The sequence below is a fragment of the Lynx rufus genome, unplaced genomic scaffold, assembly GCF_022079265.1.
Source record: "Lynx rufus isolate CCGP_SWC_20201006 ecotype Redwood Valley unplaced genomic scaffold, mLynRuf1.p SCAF_28, whole genome shotgun sequence".
Taxonomy (NCBI): Eukaryota; Metazoa; Chordata; class Mammalia; order Carnivora; family Felidae; genus Lynx; species Lynx rufus.
This window is the reverse complement of record NW_025814843.1, coordinates 2,085,560-2,108,006: the sequence shown is the minus strand read 5'-3', so window position 1 is coordinate 2,108,006 and position 22,447 is coordinate 2,085,560. Positions and strand designations below refer to the sequence as shown.

The following is a 22,447-nucleotide window of genomic DNA, read 5'->3' as shown; positions in this document are numbered from 1 at the left end:
AATTAGTCAGAGAAAGACAAATATCATATGACTTCACTCATATGTGGAATAAGATATAAAACAGATGAACATAAGGGGAGGGAAGCAAAAATAATATAAAAACAGAGGGAGAGCAATCATAAGAGACTCTCAAATACAGACAACAAACGGAGGGTTGCTGGCGGGGTGTTGGGTGGGGGAAGGGCTAGTGGCGTGAGGGGCATTAAGGAGGATGCTGGTTGGGATGAGCACTGGGTGTTGTATATAAGTGATGAATCACAATTCTATTCCTGAAAACATACATATTTTTTTATTAAAAAATAATAAAGAAAATAAAAAAGAAAAGAACCGCATGCTTAAAGAAAGGAGCCAGGCACAAAAGGCTATCTACTGTATACGTAACTCCGTTTATATGTCCAGAACAGGCAAATCCAGAGGACGGAAAGTAGACTGACAGTTGCCAGAAGGTAAAGGAAGGCTGGGGTTGGGGGTGGCATGGGGGGACTGCTTAACGGGTATGAGTATGAGGTGTTTGGGGGAGTGATGAAATGTTAAGATTATGCTGATTGTTGCACAACTGTAAATATACTAAAAACTACTGAACTGTGTATCTCAAACAAGTGAACTTTATTGCGTGGTGCACAAATTGTGAATCGATAAAGCCATTAATAACCACCACCACCAACAACAAAAAAAGGTGCCTCCATCAGCCTGGGCCCGTGAATGACGCCGATGACCGCACAAACTGGACACGCGGCACGAGGAGAGAGAGAAGTCTCTGCTGTGTCGGGCCACAGAAACATGAGGGGCTGGTTGTTTTCACAACACCACGTAGCCCACCCCCATGCAGACTCAAAACGTGTCTGTGGTCAATTAATTTAAAATCCTGGAAGGAAGCCAAGGCTGTGGTTCTGTCCCAATAGGGACCAGACTCTGTCCCAAGGCCACAGTCTGAATCTTTAAATACAGGAGATGGGGGTGGGAGGGAGGTACTTAAAGAATCTGGCTAGATCGAAACAATTCCTAGCCTGAGAAATTTTTACAACTCCTAACTTAAGGAACTAAACTCCCCAAAACATAAAGAGCTCACAGTGAGAAATAAACAACCAATAACCCAAGAAAAAAAATGAGAAAAGAACCGTCCACACAAAAATATAAATGGTCCCGGGGCACCTGGGTAGCTTAGTCAGTTGAGCATCCGACTTCAGCTCAAGTCATGATCTCATGTTTCGTGAGTTCAAGCCCCACATCGGGCTCACTGCTGTCAGCACAGAGCCCGCTTTGGATCCTCTGTCTGCCTTTCCTTACCACCCCCCCACACGCACTCTCCCAACAATAAATAAATATTCTTAAATAAGTAAGTAGTCCTTAAACATATGACACGATCGGCTCACACTTCAGAAAAATGCAAACTGAAGGTTACACTGAGATGCCTTTTACACCTGTCAGGTTGGCAAAAATCCAAACATCTGACTATGCCTTCTCTCGGCAAGGCGGTGGGGAACCAGGCACTCATACCTGCTGGATGGAAGTACAAATTGGAACAACCCCTGCAGAGGGCAATTTAGCAAAATCTACCCACATTGCAAATGTGTTTGCCCTCTGACCCAGCGGTGTCCCTGGGGGACACTACCCTCAGGTCCTCCTGCACACGCGGGAAAGGTGCACAGATAAGACTACTGGATGCAGGCGAGGTATGCTGGAAACAACCCAAATGCCTTTGTTTAGGGGATGGGATTTATTTATTTTTTTATTTTTATTTTTTAACGTTTATTTATTTTTGAGACAGAGAGAGACACAGCATGAACGGGGGAGGGGCAGAGAGAGAGGGAGACACAGAATCGGAAGCAGGCTCCAGGCTCTGAGCCATCAGCCCAGAGCCCGACGTGGGGCTCGAACTCGCGGACCGCGAGATCGTGACCTGAGCCGAAGTTGGACGCTTAACCGACTGAGCCACCCAGGCGCCCCAGGGGATGGGATTTAAAAGAAAACAAACAAAGGAACAACTTCACGATATCAAAACAGCTGAAAGAGAATGATAATTCTCCAAGTATAAAAATAGAAAAATCTCTAGGCTACAGTGGTAGCGTAAAAGAGCAAGGTGTAGAATGATTATGCGTAGTGTGCTCTTTTCTCTAATAAAAAGGGAGAAATAAGGATATAAATTTGTGTTTGCTTTATTTGAGTAAAGAAACACTAGAAGGATATCCTAACTGCTAAAAGGGGCTCTCTATTCAGGAGAAGGCGGAGGCACCTGGGTGGTCCAGTTGGTTGAACATCTGACTCTTGATTTTGGCTCAGGTCATGATCTCCCGGTTCATGAGCTCAAGCCCCACGTCAAGATCTGTGCTGACAGCACGGAGCCTACTTGGGATTCCCTGTCTCCCTCTCTCTGCTCCTCCCCAGCAACACTCTCGCTCACACGCTCTCTCTCTCTCTCAAAAATAAACGCTAAAAAAGAAAAAGTGGGGGAGGGTGCCTGGGTGGCTCAGCTTGGTTAAGCTTCCAACTTCAGCTCAGGTTATGACCTCATGGTTTGTGGGTTCGAGCTCTGCGTTGGGCTCTGTGCTGACAGCTCAGAGCCTGGAGCCTGTTTCAGATTCTGTGTCTCCCTCTGTCTCTCTGCCCCTACCCTGCTTGTGCTCTGTCTCAAAAATAAACATTAAAAAAAAAAAAAAGAAAAAGAAGGGGGGACAAGGCAGATGAGATCAGAGGTGAAGGGCAAGATCTCTCAAAGTATACTTTAATAATCTTTTATTTCAAACCTATGTCAATGTGTTGTCTATTAAAAAAAACAACATTAAAAAAAAAAAGTCCCATCCTCATTTAAAAAAATATTGGGGCATATGGGTGCTTAACTCAGTCAGTTAAGCGGCTGACTCTCGATTTCCACTCGGGTCATGATCTCGCCGTTCATGAGTTCGAGCCCCACATCTGGCTCTGCACTCAGCGAGGAGCCTGCTTAGGATCCTGTCTCCCTCTTTCTGCCCCTCCCCCATTCTCACGTTCTCTCCCTCAAAAATAAACATTAAAAATTTTTTTAAAAAATATCAAAGCCCTTGGCCAACGTGCCGGTGCCATGAGCAGCCAGGCGCAAGCCTCCGCCCAGCCCTGTGTCCTTCAGCCTGTCAACCTGTTAGAGCCCACCTCCACCTCCACAGCTGGGAAGCTGAAGGGCAAGGACTAGAAGACAGTCTGCATCCGTCTAGGCCAGGCTCCTCAGGTTTCACACCTGGAAGGCCACAAATGGCCTGTGGTGGCCTTTCCCAGCTGTCCATACCCCGTTCCAACCTGCACTCTCCCCTGCGCTGCCCACAGGTCCACGCACCCCCACCCACCCTGCCACCCTGCTACTCTCACCTCCTACCCCTCACCCCCATCCCACCCCTGCATGGCCTGAGCAGGTGCCTCTCTGACCACCAGGGGCAGGGGCAAGGAAGGGAGGAACAAGAGGCTACGAGCCCCCACTTGTGCAGCAAGTGTGTCCTCAACACCTGCCCCCGGTCAGGTGGCAGCAGAGTGCTGGGGGACGCAGGTGAGTCAGACGCAAACCCTGTCTGCAAAGAGCTCACACAACGCAGCCCATGGGAAGCAGGGAAACACAGACAGCCGACACCCTACTATGGAAGCCCAAGGGGTACAGGCCGGCGGTGGAGCGGGCAAGGGGAAGGTCAAGGTGGCCGAGCGGCAGGCAGAGTGCATTCCAAGCAAAAATGATGGGCTCAGGACCCAGCCGGGCCAGTGGGGAGGGGACAGCAGTGAGAAGGAGGCCAGAAGAGAGCACGCAGGCCAAACAGGAATGGGCCCTGGATGCCAGCAACAGAGAACACGGACTCTTCCTCCAGGCGTTCCGTTCCGGGGCGAGGGGAGTCTCAGCCTCCTCAAGACCCATCAGAGACCGCAAGCTCCCAGCAGGTAGCCTGGGCCTTTCGATCAGAAGGCAGCCCTCCTCACCACCCAGCCAGCAGCCGGCCGGGGAACAGGGCAAGTGTGAAGAGGGCGAAAAGAAGTGCCAAGTGAGAAGGACAGGCTGTTGGCCCTCAGAGGGATGTGATCCTTGTCTGGAAATTTCCCTCTGAAGTGACTCAGTGCTCAAAACATGCCAAGCCAACGAGGTACTGTGCTCATGTTCAACAACAACAGCAAAACCGTATTTCCACATTACCTACTGAAAGGAGACAAACTTTAGGCTGACCAATTCCAAATTCGATTTCCATGAGCCTCACAGGACAGTTTTGTTTTTTTTTTAATGTTTATTTGTTTGAGAGAGTGAGCGAGCAAGCATGAGCAGGGGAGGGCAGAGACGGGGGGCGGGGGGCTCGGAGAGAGAATCCCAAGCAGTCTCAGTGTTGTCAGCACAGATCACAGGGCAGTTTGTTTGTTTTTTTAATCTCATTTCTGAGTCTTGATTCAGAAGCCGGTACGTTACAGAATGAGGGTTTTTTTTTTTTTTCTCTTAAAGAAGACAACATTGTTTCCCCTTTCTGAGTTTTAAATGGATTTCCTTCTTCTAAACTGGGGGGGGGGGGGGGAGCCTCCACAATAGCTTTTAAGTTTCTGTCAAAAAGACTTCTTAAATATCCACCAGCTGGTAGTGTGATGTAGCACACAAATGAAAATCTCAAAGTGACAAGTCTATACTAAGCCATCCGCCACCACCAGGCCCTGGGCGGAACGCGGCACCCATCAGGGTCTGCTCTCCTCCCGGGATGTGCAGTCTTGTGGGAAAGCTAACAGCTTGGCACTGGGGTTGGCTCAGTAACCAGCCAGGCGTGCCTAACACCGCTGGACAGAGAAGCGGGGACCTGTCCCCGGCGTGGGACACCCACTCACAGGGACCCACAAATGACCCCTCTGCCTGTCCCCGTGCGGCAGCAATGCTGAGGGCCCCAGAAGGAAATGACCGCACGTGGACATGTCACGGGTGCCCCTGAAGCGAGCCGGTTGACCTACAACCTGGACCAGCTCTCCGGGTTGGATCAGAAGTGAGCTGCTGAGCCCCAGGCACACACATTTCCTAAGGAACTGGCCTGTTTCCTCCTCCGACGGGGACTTCTGAGAAGAGGCAATAAACTGCGGTAAGAACATGCCGACACCCACATCACCGACACCTCATCAGCAGCTCACCAAAGGGAAAAGACACATTCAGAAGACAAAAACAACTGCCAGCCTGACTGCCGCTCTTACTGAGGATGGAAGAAAGCATTTGGGAGTCAGGACGGACTTGGGTATCGCTTAGTCCCACTCTCTCATTTATACCATCGAGGGGGAAACTGAGGCCCAGAGACCAGTAGGTAACTTTGCCCAAGGGGCCAGCCTGCCCCTCTCTGGAAGCCTCTGTCAGTCTTTGGCTCTACCGTCCGGCCCTGAAGCCCTCCTCCCCCTAGACCGGTTCCCCCTCTACACTTCCCATCTCCGCACCAGTACCAACAGCTTCCACAGTCAGGGTCCCCTCTCCCTCACCCACATCCAACTGGTTAATAAGCGCTTAGCAATCCGGCAAAGCAGAGAGTTCCTGAGTGCCTTCCCAGAGCCTCTGGAGGCTGAAGACCGGAGCCACCCCCAGCAAGGGACGAGGGGACAAACTGCAGGAGGCACTGACCTCTTCCCACTGTGGCTGTTCAAGGGAAAGCTCTGGACCATCCTGGCAATGGTCACACAGAACACAAGGACCCCTGGGTACTCAACGAACAAACAACTTAGAGAAAACAAACCAAACTATTAACAGTGACTACAGGGGCAAGGCTATAGGTCAAGTTCAAGTTTGGTTCTTCCCACTTAGGTGAACTTTCCAAATTTTCTTTGATGACCATTCAAACAGGCACCCTCACCATTCTCTGAGACTTAGCGCAAAAAGAAAATCAGCCTGGAAATACCATACTGCAAATAACCTATTTTGGTAGAGTGGACTTAAACATAATCAGAAGAGAAAAAGAGCTAACAAGATTTTTGTTAAAAAGTGAAAGAAGTAAATAAAAACAATGATGGGGTGGGATGAAGGAAGAAATAATGGGTTTGGTTTTGTTTCGATAATCATTTGTTTCTCTTTCTTCAAAGGTTAACATCTATCCAACACCTTGCATTCAGATTACAGTGATTTCTTGTGCTATTTACCATTTTCTTCTACCAACAAAATATAGTTTTTTTAATCAATAAAGAATGTCTTTTCTTTCCTAATTTCTTGTTTCTCTTTAAAGCAGGGAAAGTGCTAGGGGCACCTGGGGGGCTCAGTTGGTTGAGCTTTTGACTTTGGTTCAGGTCATGATCTCACGATTCATGAGTTTGAGTCTGGAATCGGGCTCACTGCTGTGAGCACAGAACCCACTTCAGATCCTCTGTCCCCCTCTCTCTGCCCCTTCCCTGCTTGTGCTCTCGCCAAAATAATTAAAAAAAAAAAAAAAAAAAGGCAGAGACAGTGCTTTTTCAAAGTGTAGGAGGAATCGGATTAGTTGCAAAGACCATGTTTTAAATTTTCTCTTTATACACTGGGTCTTCTCTATGATTACTTTTTTTTTTTTAATTTTTTTTTCAACGTTTTTTATTTATTTTTGGGACAGAAAGAGACAGAGCATGAACGGGGGAGGGGCAGAGAGAGAGGGAGACACAGAATCGGAAACAGGCTCCAGGCTCCGAGCCATCAGCCCAGAGCCCGACGCGGGGCTCGAATTCACGGACCGCGAGATTGTGACCTGGCTGAAGTCGGACGCTTAACCGACTACGCCATGATTACTTTTTATAACAAATGGAATTAAAGCACAAACTAGGTCCCAAGTATGGGACGTGGGTCCTGAATGGGCCAGAAGACCTGGTTACAAAGCTGTACCACCACTAAGCAGGCTTGAGATATTCAGAGCAGAATCCCAGCCACTCCCCCCCCCCCCAACCCTGGTCCCAGGAGTTAAGCCTTCTGCAGTTCTGGCCACAGAGAGGATCCCCTCAGAGCTTTCCCACTGGTTCCACTGGCAGGAAAACCACTGGAAGCTACATAATCCCTTTTACTTGGCTCCTCTGAGCTTAAACCACCATACGTTAGGGTCAGCTGTCCTCCCAGACTCCATCCTTTTCTTCTGTTTATCCCTGTCTTGTTCGCTAAACGAATGTGAAACGGCCTAAAACAGCAGCTCCCAACCCTGGCCACACAGGTGAATATCTGGGGAACTTTGGAAAATACTTAGGCTCAGGCCACTTTGCCTAAACGATTAAAACAGAAGGTGGTGGGGACCCAACATCGGCATTTAAAAAAATTTTATTATTTATTTTTGAGAGAAAGAGAGAGAGAGAGCAAGCGAGCAGGGGATGGGCAGAGAGGAGAGACACAGACTCTGAAACAGGCTCCAGGCTCTGAGCTGTCAACATAGGGCCCAATGCGGGCTCGAACGCACAGACGGTGAGATCATGACCTGAGCCAAAGTCAGAGGCTTAACCGATGGAGCCACCCAGGTGTCCCAAGCATCGGCATTTAAAAAAAAAAAGAAGCTCCCCAGGTTATCCTGACAAACTACATTGAGCCCAGTTGAGAATCACTGGCTTAGAGAAACCCATGTAACAATGAAAAGCAAGTAAACAAAGAAACTCAAGCAACAGGGAAAGAGAAGGAAAAAAGAAAACAAAACAAAACAAAACAAAAGGCTGGGCCAAAAAGCAAGGTTAGAACCCCAAGTGCAGGCCACACTAGAGCGGGCCCAAATGATCGACTTTGCGCTGAGCTTCCAGACGGCCAAGGCAAAGATGATTCACGCTGCCCACAAGACAGAAATAGAGCTAATTCACAGAAGAGTTCTTCCTTGTCCTGGGACCTGAGATGAACACCTCTCTGGACCCTCCAAAAGAGGACACACAGCATGATGCGAGAGAGCATCTCGCCCCACAAGGCAGCCCCTGCGACGGGCACCCCACGAGTCAGCAGTTGACTTATTCAAGCCTGTTCGCTAACTCCTTGCTAGAAATAAAATCTAACAGAAATCAATGTCTACATATAAAACGTGTTACCAAACCCACTTCATTTTGCACACTGATAACAACATATCTAACCTAAGCCCCTGACCTCCAGCACCTGACAACACAAGGGCAGACACTGTTTACTGAGGCATAGAAATAAAGGCAATGACTCATGAAAACACCAAGTCTGCCCCTATAACTCTGGAGTCAAAGTCAAGCATTTCCCTCAATGCCAATGCTTAAAAAAAAAAAAAAAAAAAGGCCACTGCCCACCCTCAGACCCATAGCTGTGGTCTCTCAGGTCTAAGAAGAGGAGGGTGTCTCCCAGATGGCAGCCTCCTAAGCAGGCCTCATGGCCACCGAAAAAAAGCAACAGGCCTGAGTCCCTGACGTGGAGTATGCTTTTCCGTTACATATGATGTACTTCAGTAATAAGTTCTTTTTTTTTTTTTTTTTTTTTTTGCGACAGAGAGAGACAGAGCATGAGCAGGGGAGGGACAGAGAGAGAGGGAGACACAGAATTGGAAGCAGGCTCCAGGCTCTGAGCTGTCAGCACAGAGCCCGATGCGGGGCTTGAACCCACAGACTGTGAGATCATGACCTGAGCTGAAGTCGGATGCTTAACCGACTGAGCCACCCAGGCGCCCCAATAAGTTCTTTTTAAATGGGTTAAAAATCAACAGATTATGGAAGTAGCCACCCCCCCCACCCCTTTATGACGACATTTTCTTTTTGATCCATGCATCACATCACCCATTTCAAAGTAAGCGCGGACAAGTTAAAGTAGCAACCACTCACAATTGCCAAAGGTGGAAACAACCCAAATGTCCATCAACAGATGAACAGATAGACAAACTGTGGTCTGTCCACACGATGGAATATTATTTAGCCATAAAAAGGAATGACACGCGTGACTCCAGGGCTGAACCTGGAAAACACTATACTCCGTGAAAGAAGCCAGACACAGACGATCACACCCGTATGACTCCATGCCTATGAAATGCCCAGCACAGGCCGAGCACCCTAGAGAGAGAAAGCAGATTAGTGGTTTTCAGGGCCTGGGGATGGGAGGGATAGGGAATAACTGCTTAATGGGTACAGGTTTCCTTCTGGGGTGATGAAAAAAGTCTGTAACTACATTGTGGTGATGATTGCACAACAGTGTATATATACTTTTTTTGAGAGAGACAGGCAGGGGGGAGCGGAGGGAGAGGGAGAATCTTAAGCAGGGTCCACGCCCAGTACAGAGCTGACATGGGCTCGATCTCATGACCCTGGGATCAGGACCTGAGCTAAAATCAAGAGTCGGACACTCAACTAACTGAGTCATCCACATGCCCCAGTGTAAATACACTTAATGCCACCGAATTTTTAAAAAAAAATTTTTAATGTGTATTTATTTTTGAGAGAGAAAGAGACAGAGATGAGTTGGGGAGGGGCAGAGAGAGAGGGAGACACCGAATCCGAAGCAGGCTCCAGGCTCCTGAGCTGTCAGCACAGAGCCCAACGCCGGGCTTGAACCCATGGACCGTGGGATCATGACCTGAGCTGAAGCCAAACACTTAACCGACTAAGCCACCCAGACGCCCCTTAATGCCACTGAATTCTTAACACTTTGAAATGGTTACCATGGTAAATTTTGTGTTACATGTATTTTGCAATTAAAAAAATTAATAGCAAAATTCTCGTTGTGCTAATAAAATTCAACCCACATCAAGATTTTGTATCAAGATTATCACCCACAAAGTCAGCTTTGACTCCAGAGCACACGAAATCAAAATTAGGATGCCTGGTGTTTAGTCTCCACTTAAAAGCAAGCTTCCAGGGGCGTCTGGATGGCTCAGTCAGTTAAGCATCCAACTTCAGCTCAGATCATGATCTCGCGGTTCGTGAGTTTGAGCCCTGTGCTGACAGCTTGGAGCCTGGAGCCTGCTTCAGATTCTGTATCTCCCTCTCTCTGCCCCTTCCCTGCTTGCACACACGCATGCGCACTCTCTCTCAAAAACAAAGATTAAAAAAAAAAAAAGATTACAAAAACAAGTTTCCAAAGAGTCTGTATCTGCTAGCGATACATACCGAAGCACTGATCAATGAAGTAAGTCTGGGATTTGCTTTGAAATAATCGAAGAGGGGAAAAAAAAAAAAAAAAAGGAAAGAAAGAATCGAAGAGGGGTAGGGGGAAGGATCCTAGATTAAAACTGCTGAAGCGGGGCGCCTGGGTGGCTCAATCAGTTAAGCGTCCAACTTTGGCTCAAGTCATGATCTCACAATTCATGAGTTTGAGCCCCGCGTCCAGGCTCCGAGAGCTCAGAGCCTGGAGCCTGCTTCGGATTCTGTGTCTCCCTCTCTCTCTGCCCCTCCCCTGCTCGTGCTCTGTCTCTCTCTCTCTCTCTCTCAAAAGTAAATAAACATTAAAAAAGGGAAAAAAAACTCCTGAAGCTCAGTGCTGGGAGTTCACTGAACTAGTCTATTTTTCTATGTTTGAAATTCCCCATAATGAAAAGTTTTACTTTGTTTTCAAGCAAGTTCCCCAATACCCTTAATATGCTAGATAATGCTCCGCGCAGGTAAAAGAACTAGATGCCCTTAAGCTGTCAAGTTCTGGGGGCTCTGCCCAGTGTCCTCCACCTGAGTCCTACAGTTCAGGGTCACTGTGGAGGCCCGTCCACAAGAGGCCACACAAGGGGCTCCTCAGAAAAGAACCAGAGCCCCAGGAGAGACCGCCAGGCAGCGACACAGAGTCCTCTGACCTGGTCCTTCACACTGTAAACCAACACATCACGTAGGCCTCGAGATGCCTCCCCCAAATTCAGCGAGGGTCTGGAAACAAGGAAACCTTTCACTGAAATGCCTTTAACAGAGCCAGGGGACCCCCTACCACTGCAAACGGAGCTCGCCTCCCAGCCCCAGGGAAGCAGGAGGCTGCCAGGCTCTTCCTAGATGCAACAGGTGGTTAAAATCGCAATCACCTGTCCACTTGTTTCTCCTCCTCCCTCTTGGAGAACCACATGGAGGTGGGGGGCAAGGCCAGCATCCCTACCACCCTTCCCACTGAATTCCCAGTAGGTGGGAAAGCACACGGCATAGAGTAGAGGCTCAGCTAAATGTTTGCTGTGTGATCCCGACTTCTGATGGACACTACTCTCAAGGTGCATCGTAAAGACTTGCTTCTCACAAATGCCGATGCAAGATATCAAATGGAAGGCACCAGAATGTACCGGTGTGGGGTGCCAGGAAAGGAGAGGACAGGAGGCAAGGAGTTATCGTACAAATAACGCCCACCTAAAATAGCATCAGAGATGCTCTGGAATGTAGAGGCCTGGGTCAGGGAGAGGGGGAAATGGAGAGGAGGGTGGGAGACAAGTGTCTAAGCAGAGAGGGTGGAGCGTGAGGGCAAGGAGGAGGGCATCGAACAGGGGAGGTTGGCAAGCCCCACCACCCTGAGCAGGAGACACTGCCGTGACGAACTGTGTAGGGTCCTGGGTCTCCAGAGCAGGGCCCAGGCCACGAAGGGAAGTGAGCAGGCGTCATGGGAGGGGTGGGGGCTGCAGAGAACTGGCACACGAAGCCCCATCCAGAGATGGCGCCGACACTGGCACTGACCCACTGTTGCCAGGCAACAGTGCAGGCCCCTGGCTGCCAAGTGTTCTGATTTGTCAATGAAGCTGCAAGTCTGGATTGCTATGCAAGATCTCCTGATTTTCATGTTGGCAACTGCGGTAGACAGAATAATGGCTTCCCAGAGATGTCCACATCCTAATCCCAGTTACACGGCAAAGGGGAATTAAGGTAGCAGATGAGATTAAGGTTTCTGAACAGCTGACCTCAAAATAGGGAAGATCCTGAATTACCCCTGTAATGGCAAGGATCCTTAAAAGTGGCAGTGGGACGCAGAAAAGTCCCTGTCAGAATGATGCGGCATAAAGACACAGCCTAACTGTGGCTGGCTTTGAAGACAGAAGGGGCCACCAATCAAGGGATGAGGGCAGCATCCAGAAGCCAGAAAACACGAGGAAACAGATCTTCTCCTAAGGCCTCCAGAAAGGAGCACTGCCCTGGCTACACCATGATTTTAGCCCACTGAGACCTGTGTTAGAATTCTAACCTACACAACTGTTGTTTTAAGCCACTGCATTTGTGGTCATTTGTTACAGCAGCCAGAGGAAACAAATAGGGCAACCAACTTTAATTCCTTAAAAAGGCCCAGCACAGCCCAGACAAAATACATCTGTGGGCTGCATGGGGCCTGTGGACCACTCTTGTCTAGTCTACTCTAAGAAGAGTTGAGGGCTGGGCCACCTCCTAGGTACCCAGCACAAGAGCCTGGCACGTGATCTCTCGGACATGCATCCCAGGGTGAGCTGCTAGGTCCCTTACCTTTATGACCTGGTCATAAAATTCTCCAGGGATTTGTGGAAAATACAGCTGCTTGGGGCACCCAGCTGGCTCGGTCGGTAGAACATGCAACTCTTGCTCCTAGAGTCATGAGTTCAAGCCCCATTTGGGCACACAGCTTATTTACAGAAGAGAAAAAGACAAAAACAGAGCTATTTGACCGTAAAGGGCTCCATTTCCAAAGGACCTGTTAGCCATAGCACGGCACATGGCCCAGACCTCACCCTGGGACCTGGGAGAGTGGCCTAGAGCAGAGGGTGGAAGAGGTGAGAACCCCTCTCAGCCCTGCCTTCTCCTGCAGAAAGAAAGAAGTGAGGGCTTCTCAGCTCCCTGGGGAAGCCTCCAGGCCCTCTCTCCCGGCCACCCACAGGGCGCTCTCTTGCTGTCAGTGACTCCCCTGCACCTACAGCAATGAGATCCCTTTGGGGTTTTTTTTTTTTTTTTTTTTTTTTTGAAACAGCAGAGGAACACTTTTCAAATGAGCTCTTTTTAGTTTCCCACGTGCAGAGCAGAGCAGAGCAGGGCTGCTCCAATCAGAGGCAGCGTGGAGGACCCAGGGCGCTGCCCACTCACCACCAAAAGACTGTGTGAAAGCCACGTCCCGACTCAGAGCGCGCCTGTTCCGCCTCTCGTCCGGCCCTTCCTCCTCCACACCCTCGCTCAGCTCGAGCTCACACCTTCCCCTTCAGCCCTTGGCCCGGCCCTGTTCTCTGGCCTGGAGGCCTCTCCTCTGCGTCCCCCAGAGCTCCCCCTTTCCCTGCAAGACTCTACCTACCTACCCTTTCCCCTGAAGCCTTCGGCCTCACTCTGGGTATCTGATACCACTTTTTACCCTCCCTCCCAGGCTGCCATCACTTATCCTTCCGTCAGGAGCCACTCTCTGTGCACCATAAGCTACGTGAGCCCAGGAACTTACACCTCTCCATCCGTGTATTCCCAACCTATGGAGCACAGTACATATGTGCTCAATAAACATTACAGAATTAATTGGACCGCAAACTAATTTCTTTCTGAAAATATAATAAATTATGATGTTGTGATATGCATGAAATGCACCAGGTAAAATCTCTCTTCCAGACATCTTCCACTAAAAGCAAATCTATCTCAGTTAGGTACTCTAAATTACAACTACCTTTTTTTTTTATTTTTATTTTTTTTTAAATTTTTTTTTTTTTTTCAACGTTTATTTATTTTTGGGACAGAGAGATACAGAGCATGAACGGGGGAGGGGCAGAGAGAGAGGGAGACACAGAATCGGAAACAGGCTCCAGGCTCCGAGCCATCAGCCCAGAGCCTGACGCGGGGCTCGAACTCACGGACCGCGAGATCGTGACCTGGCTGAAGTCGGACGCTTAACCGACTGCGCCACCCAGGCGCCCCTACAACTACCTTTAATGGAACTTCTGTGAACAAATGTAGTGTTAAGTTTTACAAGCGGTGTTTGCTGCAGTCGTTACAATCAGGGGTGTAGGAAGGAATCTGGCTCGTAGGCTTGAATGGCCAGATAAGAACCCGCCGTGCCTGCTCCATACTCCTGGCTGAAAATCAGGGGGGAGGAACATTGCCAAACGGGTGGGGCACAATCTTTTCTCCGGCCCTCACCCAGTTTACACTCTCTGCTGGGCCAGCCCCCTTTTGCAAAGTAGCTCAAAGGCAAACCTCAGCAGCCCGGGGGGGGGGGGGGGGGGGGGGGGGGGGGCGGCGGATCTCTCCCTGGCACGATTCCTCCTCAAGCTGGTTCCTTGGTTACTCTACAGTAGCTCAGAGCCCAGCACCTCATATCTCATCACTGCAAAGGCTTCTTGCTCTCCTCGTGCTCCAATTGGCTCCCACCTTCTAATCCCTGACACGCCCAGAGGCTCCCCTGAGCACACAGTTCATCTTGCTGGCCCACACAAACCATGAACATCATCTGGGGGTACTTCTAAAAAAAAAAAAACGACTGGCTTTTCCTCCATGGTCTGGGGTGGGGCCCCATCACAGGCATTTTTAAAAAGCTTTCCAGGCCATGTGACCTGCAGGTGCAGCCAAGGGTAAAAACTGCAGGCTCTCAGGGTGTCACATCCACTCTCCCCAGCCAGCACGGAGGCCCCCCGGGGCACCTGCCTCTCCCCAAACAGAACCGGACCCCAGGACCTCCCTTCACTCTGACGCGCACCCTCGTGCTGTTGCTGGAACTGTGACCTATCTCGTCTCACCGATCTGACAGGTCAGGCCCTGCCAGAGGGCCCCACCCCAAACACTTGAGCGCCCTACTGCCCACACCACCAAATCCCAAGGCCGCTGCCCCATCAGAGCCAGTGGCCATCGGGCCACCTGTCCTCACTGTTCCCAGCATCCCCCGGGCAGAGCTGTTTCTGTGTACGTGGGGTGCCACGCACACCCCACACGCAGGCCCCAGCCCACGCCCACCCCAAGCTTCGCCCCCTGATGTTCCCTCGACCTGAAATGCCTTCCCATTTGTCCTCTATACCCGGATACTGGTCCCTGTCCTTTGAGGTCTACCTCAAATCCTATCTTCTCCCTGACGTCTTCCCTGACTCTTCTAGATTTTTCTGCATTCTTGATGTCCTAACAAAGAATCAAAATCACAGCTTAGCAAACCACCAGCTTCTATTGTCTCACAAATACTGTCTTCTCAATCCGTGGCAAGACACACAGCATTTCCCCGACGCGCATCATCTTGACAAGAGACCACATGTCGCAGATTTTCCAGGTCGACGGTGACCTCAAATATTCTGCCCTAATGTCATAGAATGGTCCTCGGTTTGATCCTCATGCTTTTGCATCAGCTGAACTGCCTCTCATGAAGTGGCATAAAAGTTACTCCCCTCATCATGTGTTTCCCAAACGTTGGGATCCCAGGTACAGTCATTATACCCCAGGACAGCACTGGATATCACCAGGCACTCGCGGAGAAGTCACTTTCAAGTAAATATGTGATTTTTTTAGCCTGTCAGTATTCCTCCACTGCTATGACTTTTCTGGGGAGGGAGGAAGGACGGGCCCGGGGCAGACTCTGCAGAACCAACTTCCAGCTCTGATGATTTATTCACCTCAGCCTGAAAGCGTTTACAGAACAACAAATTTGAGTCCAAACCTCCAGGGCTTCCCAAGAGTGCAGGGCAGGTACTGACACATAGCTGTTTACCACTCCTTGGCTTGGGAGCTGCAGGCAATTTTTAAACCTTGGGAAAGTGATCACACCCCAACCTCCACATACACTGTTAAGACCAGAAAAATGACCCATTTGCTACAAGTCATATGTTAATTGCCTACTGAGGAAGGAGACACTTTATATTTTTATTTACATAACTGTTTAAGACTAACAAGTTCCTCTGCGTGAATTTGATCACGTTTTAACAACAGCATTAACCAGAGGATTTTTTTTTTTAGTCCTTAATTCTCATGTGTCATGTTTACAGAACCAATGTGCAGAGCTTCAGGATTACAGAGTAAAAAAGAAATGAGCCCTTTCCTCAGAGCAATTTGGGCAATTATTTTAACACAGTTTTGCAAACACAAAAACCTTTACCAGCCCACACAGACTTCCTCCCAGCCAACCCAGCTGGGGTCCTCCCAGGCCCCCGCTGTAAGCATCCAGGCAGATGTATGTCTTAGAATTTACTTCTGTGGCCCTGGACAGGGAGGTGAGGTCTTGCCACAGAAACAGCTTCATGAGGCTCCAAAACCAGACAGGTATGGGACTGGATGGGTACACATGAACCAGCCTGACCCCCCCGCCCCCCCCCCCCCCCCGAGCTGGTCTACTCATCTGTGAAACGTGTACTTCCCAGGGTTGCTACGAGGGTTTAGCAAAGCAATGGGAGCACCTGGCATGGCTACAGAGTGAGGCAGTGAAAATAATGTGGTTTTGAATCTGACACAGGTGGCAGCAAAAACTAGGTGGGGTACTTACTGGCTGTGTGGCCTGGGGCAGGGTGCTGAACCTCTGAGCCTTAGTTTTTGCATATGCAAAAAGGGAAATCGTGACAGGCCTTGGAGGAACAGAATGAAATTAAATATTGTACGTAGATGGAGTAGCATAGGGCCTGGCACACAGGAGACATTAGAAAACCATTAGGGCGCTCTCTCTTTCTCTCTCTCTCTCTCTCTCTCATACACACACACTCACACAGACCATGTTTGGTTTTGATGGACAAGACGATAATTACTATTGGTGGAAAATGAATTTTTCCCCCCAAACCCTAAACACCAAAGAATATTAAATCAATCTGAACCATGGGGAAGGAGGAGGAGTGACTTCCATTAATACCAGTGGCCATCCCTAATGGCCCCGTGGGAGTCTGTCTGGTGCCCTGCCCTTTCTCAGCTGCATTTCTAAAAAGCCTTGACAGTGAACATCTTGTTTGATGTGTGGGAATGATGAACCGGCTTTTCTAACAGAATCCTAGATTTAGCGCCTCTTTGAAGGGCACTGATGTCTTACATTCCCTTCATTAAGGAAAACATCCCAACTAACTCCCATAGTGATGATGCCTGTGACCACGGTCCAAGTTATCATCACATAAGAACGAAGCGAAAACATCTGACAAACCAAAGTCCCTTCCCAAGTGTCATGCCATCATCTTCCGAGCAATCCAGAAGCATTTCAGAGGCAGAAAACCACTGCTGTGTGTGAGCGCCCTCAGCACAGTCACCCAGTGCTGACACCTTCACACGCCTTCTTATTCGGTCCTCTGGGCCAGGGTTCCCGAACCTGGTTCCTGGACCAGGCGCATCAGGAACACCTGGAAACTGGCTGAAAATGCAACGTCTCAGGCCTCACCTCAGACCTACTGAATCAGACACTCTGGGGCGGAGTCCGGCAACGTGTCTAACGGGCCACGGGGTGATTCCAATGCACGCTTGGAGTCTGAGAAACACTAGTCTGTTCTGCAAGATGGTTACTATTAGCCCCACTTCAGAGATGCAGAAGATGAAGCTCCTTGAGTACAGTGCTCAACACCACCCAGCCAGGAGACCAATTTGTACCCACGTCTGATTCCACAGCTATTTCTCACACGGACTTTGTAGCCAAACTGTCTGGACCATGTGGTGCTCTCAGCTACCGAGCCACCAGGATGCGAAGATGACATTAGCTTAAGAGGGGTGGGAAAGAGGAATGATGGAGCCTGCACTCAGAGCTGATTAATTATAGATGCTTTTAAACCCACATCATGCATCAGCCCTAGATGGTCGGCCATCCCTCAGGACGAGCCTGCTTCTCCCTGCTCCATTTATCAGCGGGGTTGCCACGAAGGGAAGGCGGAGGGGGGAGTCCTCTGAACAGCCCTCTGTGCACCCACTTCCTGGCACTGCTTTGAACAGAAAGAGAAGTTACCTGTTCTGTCTCCAGAACGCTTGAGAATGCAGCCTTGACACCCACAGGAAGGCTTTTCTGTGCCCAGGCACAAAGCAGGTTCCAGTACCTGGGGATGCTGGGAATGAGTCACCACAAAGAATCCAATGCGCGGACACGGAACATTTTAACAATGTTGCAGATCTGGTTCAAAGGAGGCAAGCCTCTTTCTTTTCTTTTCTTTCCTTTTCTTTTTTCTTTCTTTCTTTCTTTTTCTCTCTTTCTCTCTTTCTTTCTTTTTTTTTAATCTAACCCTAAATCTAGCGTCCGTCAGTTCAATTGGTTCATTAAACTCTTGACATTCAACTTACAGTGGTTTCATTGACCCTAAGGTCAGGAAAAAGAAATCTCATTCACAAATTTCCAACTTTCTACAGAAACTCGGTGGTGATTTTCAGATCACAGGCTTATCCTATATAATAAATTAAATGAGCACACATAACACTGAGGGGCTTTATACAGGAGCTGGTGGAGGAGGAGGCACCCAGGTTTGAGAATCACACAGACCTTGGTTTGGCTGCTGGCTGTGCGAATTCCTCATAGGTTACCTAACATCTCTGGGCCTCCATTTTTCCACTCACAGATGGGTGGTGATCCCTGTGTCATAGGTCGATGTGAAGACAAAATGAAATGACATTAAAAAAAAAAAAACAAAGTCTGCTGAAACAACTTTGCATTTCAAGACATGAAAAACTTAACCATCTGACAGTAAAAATAGATGGAACCAAACAAGTCCATAGATGGACGGGATACACTCACTCAACGGCACGTACACTTATTTCACTGTATCTGTTTTCCCAAGTTTCTATTTTTAGACCCCTTCAGACCAAGGAAAATACCATCGACGAAGTTATCAGAAAGCCTGTCAATGTTCAAAAACTCAACCGATGGCCATAGTCGTTTCACAAGGCCAAACAAAATGTGCTCTCTCCCACCCTCGACGACCTTAGTGACGTCACTCAGTTCCTTGCCAACTTGCAGGAGGGCTTCATACAAGTCTCTTCGTCTCTCTGAGACTTGGTTTCTCCAGTGAGGCAAAAGGCATAAGAGTATTTTGGAACCCCAACAAACCCGCTGGAATCCCAGCCCCATCACTTAGTGGCTGTGTGGCCTTGAGCACAGGACTTCAGCACCTGGGTCTCAGTTCTCACAACTGCAGGTGGGGGATAACACACATGTGGCTGAAGACGCCCATGTGCCATGTGACGTGACACACCCATATGACAGATGACTGCGGGACCAACAGTAGTGGTTTTTGCAAGAGCAAGGCGAAATAGTGGAGCCTGTAGCAGGGGACCAATCAAAGTTTGTTCCTCTGCCCCCAGGAGTTATTCACATCCTAGACCTGTTCCGAGCAGCGACCATGTGTCAGAGCCTGAGCTGGGTACTGGAGAAGTAAGCAAAGACTGGGAGGGCGGTCGCTGGCCTCAAAGATGTCACAGTGCTGCAAAAGCCCGATACTGAGACAACGTGACTAAGTGCCCCGAAAGGCTGTTTGGGGTGGTGAGGCTTGAAGAGAAGGGTTTGAGGGACCCAAACACTGGTGGAGGTGGCCGGCAAAGGCCTGACAGAAGAGGTCTGTTTAAACTGAACACATGAATAGAAAGCCCAGCAGACAAACAGGGGAGTAGAACTAGAAAATTCCTCATATCCTCCCCAACCTCAAGTTCCCCAAATGCAAGCCCTGTCATTTCTCCAAGGCTCAGGGTCACCAGGTACTCATGCCATAAAGCGACAACCACCGCAGTCATCCGGGCCCCATCACTCGGACAGGAAGGTTCTGGGGAACAACAGTAAGACCAACTGCCAAGAAGCTTTAACAACTTTAATGCGCTTCCCAAGAGGATGAAAAGGACAATTCCTGCATGAAAATTTCTTGGCACTTTAGTCCACAAAGAACTGGAAGATGCCCTCTTCCTAATAAAATCTTCAAAAAGAAATGAATAAAAAGCCCACTCTTTAAGTTCAGCAAGAGCCCAGCCATTAAAACAAATCAAAGCCCTAAAAACGCATCTACCTTTGTAGGACTCCTACCAGAATCCCAAGTCTCAGGCAATCCACACCTTATCATGGAAGGCAGTTACATTAAGAGGCATCCACTGTATTTCTGCAAAGGCTTTTTTACAAGGGATGGGTCATTTCTAAGGCTGCATATACCAAACGAGGTATCCTCATTTGAAAGTTTTACATTTCTTCACATGCACCACGGGTGTTTGGTACAGCACATCTTGCTGGGAGAAGAGTTCTCCACCGAACTCCCCATCTGCCAAACTCAAGGTTCAAGGAGGCAAAAAGCCTGTGGAAACCAGGAGAGATCAGTACATCCCACGGGACAATCCAAACTTGCTCCTGTTTCAGGACCTTGAGGGGAAACAATCGTGAATCATGTCTCACAACAATTTGCACTTTACCCAACTCTACTAGCCGGTATCTCATTCGGCGCTTACAAAAGAAAAGCCCAGTGCGACGGGTAACATGACTAACCGAATATGAGAACTAAAGAAACTAGTAAGCTTTAAAATATGAAAGGGAAAATGCAGATACATAAAAGATCAGATCTTGATGGCTTCCCCAACACCATCACTTACCCCAAATACACTCACTGGCACAAGAACAATTTTGAAACAAACTGTAGTCCCTCCTGATGTTCATTTAAATACAGACGAAAACTTAATTATCAGTGCAAACTCAATCAAGGCTGTGCAGGGTTCAGTATCTGATATTGCCAGCACCTATCATCTGGTATCTAGGGCTACAAGATGCACGTGTTTTCGGCCAAATCTTCATTATCTTACGTAATTGGGGTGGGGGGGAGAGTAATTAAAATTCACCTTTTTCTATCCCTTTAACCTCCTGTTGCAATCTCTTCTTTCACAGGGCATTTTCTGGAGGTGGAAAGCAAGAACTCATACTTCACATCTTTTCGTGCCTGTTATCTTGTGTTGAATGTTAAAAATAAAAGGGGGAGGGGGAGGGGGATAATATCCTGAACATCTCTCTAAAAAAAAAAAAAAAAAAATTCTAAAATGTCCTGGAAAGCAAGCCCCGGAGACCAACCTTCTAGTTCTGGCGGTGACACGGTACCAGTGCATGACCTTGAGCAAATCACTACATCTCTGGACCTCAGTTTCCCCCATCTGAACCCCAATGATGGTCAGGCCCCGTTCTCTCTTAAAGCACAGATTTCAGATGCATCCCCAGGACGAAACAGCGAAGGGACCCCCGGCCGATGTCCCAGGGCGGAGGAATGGGCTTTCACGGGCCCCTTCTGGGGTTTCAGGGGACAACAAGCTGTCCCCACTCTCCCCCGCCCCCCCGCAAAGCCACTGGGCCAACTTCAGGTCGCAAACAAAAACCTGTTGGCACAGACTCCTCTAGGAACGGCCAGCCTCTCCCAACACGCTCTGCTCAGGGGGAGCCGCCCCACGGGCAGAGAGAGGGTCTCCTTGAAGAGGCCGGACCCCACGCACCCATAAACCCACCCGGATCAGCCGAACGGGACCGCCGGGCGGGGTCTCTGCCATCCCACGCGGAACAAAAGGCAGCTGGAGCCCGGCTCTGCCGCCCCCGTCCCCGCTGTGCTGTGGGGGTCGGGGGTGGGGAGGGAGAACCTGGTCCCTGGGGAGGGAAAGGGGCCCCGCTCCAGCCCGAAGGAGAGGGGCGACGGGATGGGATCCCGGACAGCGGGGACCCCTCCCCCGATTCCTGGAGGAAACGGGGGCTGGGCTGTGCACGGGGGCGGGAGGGAGGAAAGGGGTGCCTGGCCCGAGGTGGGGAGGAAAGTGATCTGGGGAGGAGGGGCGGGGTGGTTCCAAGCCGAAAGGCAAGAGGATGGGGGCCCGGAGAGGGCTCCTAGATCTGGGGTGGGAGTAAGAGGAGCCTCAGACTCAGAGAATATAAAAGCAAAAGCTCCCCGATAGGGAAACGGGGTGGGGGGGGGGTGGGGGTCTTTGCAGCGGAAAGAGGGATCCAGGTGGGGAGGGGGGCCATGCCCCAGCCCGTGGGGACGGGCCTGGCTGGAAAGAAAAGGGTCCCACCCGAGGCAGGGACCCAGCTGGGGCAGCTGGGGTGCATGCTCTGGGGGGCGGGCTGGAGGGGAGCCGCTCTGCGAGGGCGTCCGCGCCCTAGGGAGGGGAGGGTCCGCGCCCTGGGGCCCCGCTCCCGCCCCCCGAGGCGCGTGGGCCCCGCTCACCTCCGCTCCTCCGAGCCCGCCCGGGTGCGCGGCTGCGGCCGCCGCCAGCGCTGAGGAGGCGGGAGCGACCGGAGCCTGCGGAGCCGCCGCCGCAGCCGCCGCCGCGTCCAGCTCCGTTTGACACCCACACACCAGCCAACATGGCGGCCGGGAGGGGGCGCGCCGGCTGCGTGCGCGCGCCCGCCGGCCCCGCCCCGAGGCCCCGCCCCCGCCCCGAGGCCCCGCCTCCGCGACCTCCCCCCCCCCCCCCCCAGACCCGCGACCCCTAGCGGAACGCCCGGCCCTCCTGCAGCGCCCGGGGCTTACGCCCGAATCCCCCAGACCTCCCCCAAGTCCCACACACTCGTCTCGACGACCCCCCCCCCAACCGCCTACAAGCCCTGGCGAACTCATACCCGAACCCACGCGCTCGGCAACCTTCCCTGAGATCCCCCCCCACCCAGTCCCCCCACACCCCATACCCCACAAGCATCTCACCAGCCTCAGGCACGCACCCCGAGCCCTCATCGGACGTGAAATTCCGTTCTTCCCCTCGCAGTATGCCCTTGAAAACATTGTCCCTATAGGGGCTTCTCTCAGGA

General features: G+C 50.3%; 1 protein-coding gene across 1 annotated transcript in view; it reads right to left on the bottom strand.

Annotated features, from left to right (window-relative positions):
- The window catches only part of EPN2 (epsin 2), an 86,357-nt gene extending 64,383 nt beyond the window's left edge, over positions 1 to 21,974 (bottom strand). Inside the window, exon 1 of the mRNA XM_047089681.1 lies at positions 21,867 to 21,974. The gene's annotated coding sequence lies outside the window, so the exon portion shown is untranslated. The remainder of the gene's footprint in view (positions 1 to 21,866) is intronic.
- Positions 21,975 to 22,447: the final 473 nt, after the last annotated feature.